Below are 9,026 nucleotides of genomic sequence, written 5' to 3'. Positions count from 1 at the left end.
GCTTTTAGGTAGTTAGAGTGACTATTATGGAGGTTGTATATGATTGGGTATTTATGATACTAATAAGTTTTTCTAAGGATAACAATGTAACTTTAAAAAGTGGCAAAATGTGTTTACACCAACCCCCCTCCTTTCACTTTATATATGGTATAGTATGTTGCTAAGCCTACAGAAGGTGCTGAAACACAAAACCAGTGACACTTGAGCCCACAGAAATTTGCAATAGACTCTTCATATTAAACAAACACACAAATTTTTTCCAAATAGAAAAAATATTAGACAACTCACCATCACGATCACGGAAAACTTGAGAGAAACAGACATCACCTGCTCGATGCATGTGACCCTAATAAAAGAGATAAAAACTAATCAAGTTTAAGAAAGAAAGAACTAAAATCAGATAGCCCTCTAACTAAGAAAATCTGGAACTAAAATGGGATAGCCCTCTAACTAAGAAAATCTAGAATTCTCGCCTTCAAGTCCTGCCATGAAGCAGAAGGTGGCAGCCCTGTGACCAAAACTGCACAAGTTTGAAGTGTTACCAACAAATTCTACATGTATTACATCCTTAGCATAATGCAAACCAATTACACGTAGCAATGACTCACCACGATAGTCAGAGCGCCTTGAAACACCACCACGACTCCCTCCACTACTGTAACTGCTGTAGAGATCATATGATGATGATGATCCTCGCCGACCATGTGCGAGTTCAACCTGCAACAACATGGGGTAAACAGACAAAATAAAGCAATTTGACACACATCAATCAACATAGTCAAAACAAGGATGGGGAACTAACCCATAATCGGTGACCATCAAAGTTATAACCATCTCGACCACGAATAGCATCATCAGCATCACGGTAATCATCAAACTGAGCGTATAAAAGAGTTCATAAGTCAGAATAGATAGTGAAACACAAAGTTAGAACAAAAAAAAACTACTGTAGATTTTCTTTTTTACACATTAATCATCAATATTGATGATTTCATTAACGGTTTTCACAAAATTTGTTACCAAATTCTTTTCTAATTAAGAAGGAGAAACAAAGCATGAGCTTTACTCTTTCCTCTTCCCACATGTTATAGCTTGCCTGAACTGTCAAAATTTATGAGCTCTGCTTCATTGTTTTATTATACATAGCAGTCCCATGAGCATATCCACTTACTTGACGAATATCGAAGTTCCACCCATTTGGGTGAACCTGGACTAGCTCATACGTTACTCCACCCAAAATTGGAGATACACAAGAGCTAGTCCCGGACAAAATATTGAGACTACTATTCAAACTTCATCTTTAATAGAATTTAACAATTTTGCAGATCATCAAATCCGAAAAACACGCATCAATAGCTTCTGTCATAGCTTGAGAATAAAGGATATAGAGCCCATATCCTTCTAACATTAAACCACCAAGAAACACATTCAGAAAAGAATTGCAACTTGAAAATGAACTTTCTATATCAGAAACCTATGAGCCCTAAAGTGGGTAATCAAAAAAGCAATCTGCAACCTAGTAGAATCGGTACTCAAAAGCTCCAAATAGTATAATCCTTACTGAAAAAAGCAACTCATGTTATATATGACTTGCGGAGGATAATCATTTTCCATTTGTTTATAATGATTAAAACATGGGTAGCCAATTTTACCTTCTCTTTCCTAGTATAAGATTGATGTCCAAAGAAGCATTCCACTTTCTTTACCCATGTCAAGCATGCATCAGGATCTTTAAGACCATTGAAAGATGGCATGGATACGTTAGAGTTAGAAGAATCAACTCCTCGATATCCTCTTAATTCCTCCTCATGACGTCGCCAATCATGAATGTAATAAGGTCCTCTACTTGAATATCTAGAGGTGGATCTCTCCACTCGACCAAAAGTGTGTGTGAATCTGCAAGAATGGTTAGTGACACGAAAGAAATTTTCTCACAACACTCCCTTACGTGTATCCATTCACTCTCATGTTTATACTCAAGTAAGCACGCTCTATTAATGTCACTACTCTTTCAAGTCCTTAATCACAATCCTTGAGACAAATTGAATTTGCTCACAATTGAACAAGAAGATTTAACAATTCAATTAACATAGTGGCAATGGCTAGGAGTTCAAGACGAATGGCTGTGATTTGATGGGATTTGACTCAAATAAATTTGGAAATAACTCAAAAGATGCATGAAATTATACAAGAACAAAAGAAACAAATGGCTAGAATTAATACGACATTGACTCTGCAGAAATTTGGAAACTTAGAGACTCTACCCAATTGTATTTGGCTGGAATTTGAAAGTTTAGTTTGATTGATTCTTGGATTCACTTTTGGAAAACAAATTGCTATTTTAAGAAACTTTTTTATGCGTGTCAAGCAGTTTAACAAACCAAATTGGACAAGCATTTATGTGATCAGGTTTTGGCAATAATCCAAGTCAAATTAGGTTTCCAAATTCAAGACTATTTTCTTGCTTCCAAATTCAAAACTATGATCCGTCCAAGAACTTATTTCTTTCTTTTTTTCACGAATCAAGTTTTTTTTTTAATTCAAATCAAGAAACAAGAACAACCGCAATTCCAAGTTCAAGAAGATGAACCATGATTTTTTCAAGAATCACAAGAGTTTAAAGGTTTGATTCAAGATTTCTAAGAATCCAACTATGCAATCCAAGAACTTAAAAAAAAACACCAACCAACTACAAAACTCAAAAACAACGAGACAAATATAAGGTATGAAAAAAAATTATTGTTTCAGATGAATAGTAATGATGAATAGTATCACTTCAGTAATGATGAACAGTAATAGCTACAGTATGGTACTACAGAATTGATAAACAGTAACAATGCTACAGTACCGATTTTTTTTTACTCAATAAAATACAAATAAAGATGACTCAACAAAAAATCAAGGAAACAACTAGAAACAAATGACAAAAATAGAACTATAGAGATTCAAACCCTAAAGGTAAAACTATTTTTTTGAATTGGGTAGGGTTTGATAGAAGAATAAAGAGAAAAATAAGAAAAGAAACGGATATTTGCCTAGTCCTTCTAAACGTTTTTAGCGAAGCAGAATTTTGCAGAAATATCGTGGAGTTTTATCACTTTTCTCTTGTCCAAGACAGCCACCCTTGAATACTTGAGAAATTCTTGAGAGTAATTAATTAAACTTATCAATCAAATACATATTTTGGTTGTGGCATTCTTCTACCAATACTTTTGGTTCGTTAAATTATTAAGTTGTGGGATAAGAAATTCTGTTAGTTCATAACTTGAGGGCTTAGAGAAGTCGAGATTTTTCCATCAACTTTTATTTTATAACCTAATCAAGATAGATCCTTCCGCTGCCTGTGCAATTCATTTCTTTAAGAGCAGGAGTTTGGAGATTCGAGTTCGCATCCAAATACTTGAGTGATATACCAGGGTTGAGTGTAAACACGTAAGGGAGCGAGTGAAGAAAAAAATTTCTTTTTTAACTCTTTGGCAAGTTACATCAACATGTCAAAGGAAAGTGGAACTTCTACTTTTGATCCTATGCTTCTTACGGAGGCCATGACAAGTCAATTGTGCAAAATAATGAAAGTGGAGTATATATGCTACTCATTAGTTTTTTCACCAATTTTTCCCAAGATTTGAGGTCAAATCTTTTTCAAGAGGAGGTGAATATATGATGACCCCACCTCACCCTATGGTGTACCCAAGGGTTTGGTGGATCGCTTGCCTAACTCTCATCCAGACTCACTCACCACTATTAGAATCACGAGTCATAACTTCAAAAGCAAGAAGAGCAGTAACTTTCAAACTTAATATATATACATTCGATTACTGCAAATATATATACAGACCCAAAATATAATAAAAAATCCAAACTCAAACTGAGTTACTAACTCTAGAAGAGCACTAGCATTATTACAAAGTCAGGGTGTTCTAGACAAAATCTCAGCCATCTCCCAATCACATGCCCTTTCTCTCGCCCCTGTAAGGAAAATAAACTAATGGGTTGAGCTAAAAGCCAGTGATATTCCAAGAACATATGCAATCAAATTGGCAAGATATCAATCACATATCTCAAAATCTTAAAGTGAAGAAAGTAAGAAACAATAAGTGAAATCATTAACAGTTCACATATTCAAATAAACAATTTAACACCAACAAGAAAATGATATGGTACTGATACAGTGGCTCCCGCCAGGATCTAGGCAGAGCACCCAGGATTCAAATGTTGATACAACTGATATGGTGGCTCCTACCAGATTCCAGGCATAGCACTTAGTCCTGTATGGTATTTCACTTGCAACCACTCCAGCAACAGCGTTTTTCGAGTCCGTTGACACTCCGTCAACCTTTGAAATACAGTAATAATGTCTATAGATCACCGCTTTACTCCAATCTCCGTCCACCGTTCAACCTCCTACCGGGCCTGAATACCGAACAGTAACAGTGGTGGTAATACTCGAGTATACCGATTCCAGTGGATCATATCCAATGGATTAACAACAGTTAGTGGAGAATCAGTATTCAGTGGAATAAACAGTATACAATACCCATGGCTCACCAATCTCTTCTACTAAATCCTTGCTGGCTCAATTTGACCAACTAGCCAGTGGGATTTGGGATCCCAAGCAGTGAGTATAGTTGATGAGATAACATCTCTAGCCGACTCTCAAGTCATGCACACGTATATTCGTTTACTTGCAAACAGTTCACTTGTAAATAAGATATCAAGAGCTCAGTTAAGTTAGGTCGAGTGCGATAAAGTGCACACTCACCTATGCAATAATAAGCCAATTCAAGCAATAAGTCATGTTTGAGCAACAAGTAGCATAGAACATGCAGTTGGAACACTCACCAATTGATCACAACTTTTTTACTTCAAACCATGATTCTTTCACTTGGTTACTCTCGAGTCCTGTGGTCATATAAACTATCAAGAGTCTAGACCATTTCATGCCAATATCAATGCAAACTATGAATTTCAAAGCTTCACTTAGTTAATAAAGCAATTTACAGGTTTAACCCCCATATAGCTTTCAAAAGTGCATAGTTTCTTGTCCAAAACCAAGGGAGAAACCTTATGCATGATTGGTCAATGTGGCAAGCCTGATACGGTAACATGTCGCTTATAGCCAAAACTTGTAAAGAAAATGGGACAAAAGTCTCGAAGTTGAAAATTAGTTCAAGTAATTAGATTAATGACAACCTTCTCACCTGGCCATACTCAAGTACAATCTTAAAGATGCCACACTAATCCAAGCCACAACATCATAAGGAAATTACTTTCAAGTCAACTAAGTAAACTCAGCCCAAATCATATAGTTTCCAGATCAATTCAAGGGAAAAAATCATGTATATATTAGGTCAATGATTCAAGTAAAAGATGGTGCAAAAATATCTCCTTGCCATCCACGAATTTGAGTTTAAAACTGTCCAAAATAGTTTGGTTGTTAGGCCAAAAATTCAACACCTGAAACAAGAAAAAGTAAGGTTGTTACCTCCCAAAACCTATAATTTTTTCGCTCTCATGCTAAGATTATGATATAATCAAGTATTGGCATCAACAAGATAATTTCACCGTACAAAATCAAGAGAAAAGCTAAACAAAATTGCTTTCTCTCTCAACCAGCTTTGAACAAATTTCTAGCTTTGGTGATATTTTTTGAAAAGGTATAACTTGTGTTCCGTAAGTCAAAAAATCACAAAACTTATATTGTTAGAAAATAGACTTGAATCACTAACAGGTTTTAGAAGACACCTTCATGAAATTCAGCTCATAGATTTGTTGAATTTCAGGCTATAAAACACTGCTATCATAAGTGCAGAAACAAGACAGCCATGATTTTCAAGAAATTTTGCAGATTTTCTGGTCTTTATAGAAATTGAACCTAAGACGACTTGAAAATTTGTTTATATTTTCTTATAATTCCCTCTTATTTTGAATAAATTATTTTATAGTTCCTTTACTACTAATTTTATTCCCTCAATAGTTATAATAAATGATAGAATTGAAAGTTTTACTTGCACTTTGAGGGTGGTCATTTCAGCCAGGCTCCGCTAAGCAGACTCCCCCTCCCTTAATTTCACCTCGACCTTAATTCCGCCTTGGTCTTGTCATGCCGACCAAAGGTGAATATGCCTAAGGGTCTAATATTCGTCCCGATCATCTCGGCCATTGCGGTGGCCACCATAATGTTCCACTGTGACTGATGAGACAGCTGACGTCAGAGCACAGACTGACACCTACTAAGGGACAAGACGCCTGATAGGACCTGTCTGGCACAGACCCATCAGGACAGACTGATATGCTCAGTCTGCCAGGTCCTAGGAAGTTGAACCCAACCGTCATTCCTCCCAATTGTCCCCTATAAATACAAGAACCTCACTCAGAAAAAGAGAAAAATAATACTCTGTAAGAAGCACTATACTTTTAAACTCTTTTACAACATCCCTCTTAATCTAGACTAATTAGATCGTCAGAGGTAAACCAGGGAACTTTACCCCACCTCTGATCATTTGAGCAGGTGACTTCCGTGGGGCCGTACTCGCTTCAGGAGCATTACTCCTACGCTCAGGTATCGCCTGCTGAACCTGAAAATCACCTCTTCAATTGGCGTCGTCTATGAGAAGCTGAAGATATTGAAGAACGAAGCTTACACATTCTAGGAGTAGGAAGGTTCTCACCATTGGGGTTGAGCCCAGCGCTACAGCCCAACAAGATGTTTCTGAAGGACAGGGGTCTCCTGAGGCCCAACGCACTTCAAGAGTTCGTGGCTGAGAAGCCATGACCCGAATGGCTGAGTTCGTGGCTGAAAACCCCAACATCTTTGAAGACTTGGAAAGATATTCCAAGAGGCGAGACAAATAAAAGGCCGAATCCTCCAAGAGAAAATAAGAACAATCCCCTAAAATCCCATCCGAGGAAGAGTCTAATGGGAAACATTCCCTCAGAAGCACCCCGGAGCGAGGCTCATCTAAGGCTACTTCTATAATAGCCTCTATGTCTAAATCTCTTTCATGGAAATTGTTAGGGAAACGAGCTGAGGAAGAACCCCGGCTCCCTGGAAGGTTAGAAGTAGACTACATGAGGGCTCCGTCTTTCACGGACGACATCAACGAGAAGAGGCTTCCCTCAAACTTCAAACTACCCGTCATACCATCTTATGATGACCGAGATGATCCTAAGGATCACATTTACATGTTCATCTCGGCTTTTCAATTATACTGTATTTCCAACCCCGTTATCTATCGGGCTTTCCCGGTATTCCTACAGGGGACTACTCGAAAATGGTTCTGGAGTTTAGAACCTAGAAGCATCTTCACCCTGGGAGAGTTGGTGGATAAATTCCTCCACCGATTTATATCCTCCTAGCCGACGGTGAAAACCTCGGCATACCTGCTAAATATACAGTAGAATCCGGGGGAATCCCTCCGTGCTTATGTGCAGAGGTTCCAAAAGAAGAGCGTGCAAATACCTGATCCAACGAGCAAGTAACTATTGCCGCCTTCATCAATGGGCTTATTACCGAAGTGTTTAACACCGAAGTGCACAAGAAATATCCTCGCACACTCCGAGAGCTCTGGTAGAAGGTCGAAATGGGGATATAGGCCAAAAATCTAAACCGAATGAAGAAAGAAGCTTAGGTAGTTTGCTCGGGACATGATTTGCGAAGAAAAAAGGAATCAAACCAAGGTGAAGCTGGCTCTATTGGAGGCCTTCTGAGCCCCAACCGAGATCGACAAGATTGCCGAAGTATTTTTGACAGAATCGCTAAGGGAAAGTCAGCCATCCCTGATTCTGATCTCACCCCTCTAAACACCAACCGTTCTCACATCCTAACGATCATGGAGCAGAATCACCTTGGACGTGTTTCTTCCCGAATGGCAGAAAGAAGGGAAAAGAGGAATTTTAACCTCTACCGCGCCTATCATCGGGACATCGGCACGAAACTGAGGACTGTAATGATCTGAAGAAAGACATCGAGAATTTAATCAAGCGAGGGTAACCTAAGGCAATTCATCCGCAGAGATGGGGAACGCAACAAGGGTGACACCTGCAGTGATCACCGAGGTAAACAACGCCGAGAAAATAAGCAAGGAGGCCTCCCCGAAATAGATCTCCTGGCTGTGGGCCAGGTTACAGGCCGAACATAGCCAAGGTCATTAATACCATAGCTGGAGGTCCGACGAGCGGAGATAGTCAAAACTTCTGGAAGAGGACCTACAGGCAGGCTAACCCGGATCAGGCCGATGCAAGTTCTCGCTTTACTGAAACAATAACATATGGTCCAAGTGACCCCGTTCCAACTGCATCCAGCAATCACGAGGTCTTAGTGATTGAGTTACTGACCAATAACTACATAGTGAAGAATGTGTATGTTGACTCCGGGAGTTCGGTAGACATCATGTACTACCGGACTTTTGAAAGTTTGACGTTGACTAGGAATCAGCTCTTACCTGTGAAAACTCCTCTAGTGGGGTTCGGGGGACACGTTGTTCACCCCGAAGGGATGATTATGCTAACAGTGACAATTGGAAGACATCCTCAATGCCAAACTATCCCTATCAATTTTGTTGTTATCAAAGCTGATTCCCCGTACAACCTGATTGTGAGGCGGCCCACCTTGAATGCATTGCGAGTTATGTACTCAACATACCACCTAATCTTCAAATATCCCATGCCTGCAGGCATAGCTGAAGTAAGCAGTGATGTCTGCGCTGCACGAGAATGCTACCTCGCTACTCTGCAAGTCGTCTCTTCTTCAACGATCGGGCCGAAGACCGAGGGCACTAGGTCTAACATTCTCTCAATAGACTGCATAGACCCTCGACACTCCAGGAAGCCTCAAAGGTTGGAGGCCGGAGATGAGATAGAAGAAGTTCCTCTAGATCCGTTAAACGCTGATCAGACCATCCGCATCGGCACCAACTTATTCGAGCCTCTCGGAGGCTAGATGGTAACCTTGCTCAAAGAATACCAGGATGTCTTTGCTTGGACGGCCAAGCAGGTTGTGGGGGTACCCACCACCTCATGCTGCA

At 39.4% G+C, this 9,026-nt stretch overlaps 1 long non-coding RNA gene across 1 annotated transcript; it reads right to left on the bottom strand.

The window, feature by feature from the left end:
• Positions 1-473: 473 nt before the first annotated feature.
• On the bottom strand, positions 474-722 carry LOC140035393 (uncharacterized). The gene is made up of 2 exons (XR_011839562.1): positions 609-722; positions 474-520 (listed from the first exon to the last, which is right to left on the bottom strand). It is a non-coding gene; the product is annotated as an uncharacterized lncRNA (long non-coding RNA).
• Between the last annotated feature and the right edge of the window lie 8,304 nt (positions 723-9,026).

The sequence above is a fragment of the Coffea arabica genome, chromosome 2c, assembly GCF_036785885.1.
Source record: "Coffea arabica cultivar ET-39 chromosome 2c, Coffea Arabica ET-39 HiFi, whole genome shotgun sequence".
Classification (NCBI taxonomy): domain Eukaryota; kingdom Viridiplantae; phylum Streptophyta; class Magnoliopsida; order Gentianales; family Rubiaceae; genus Coffea; species Coffea arabica.
The sequence above is the reverse complement of the archived record's forward strand: the minus strand, read 5'-3'. Positions and strand labels throughout refer to the sequence as shown.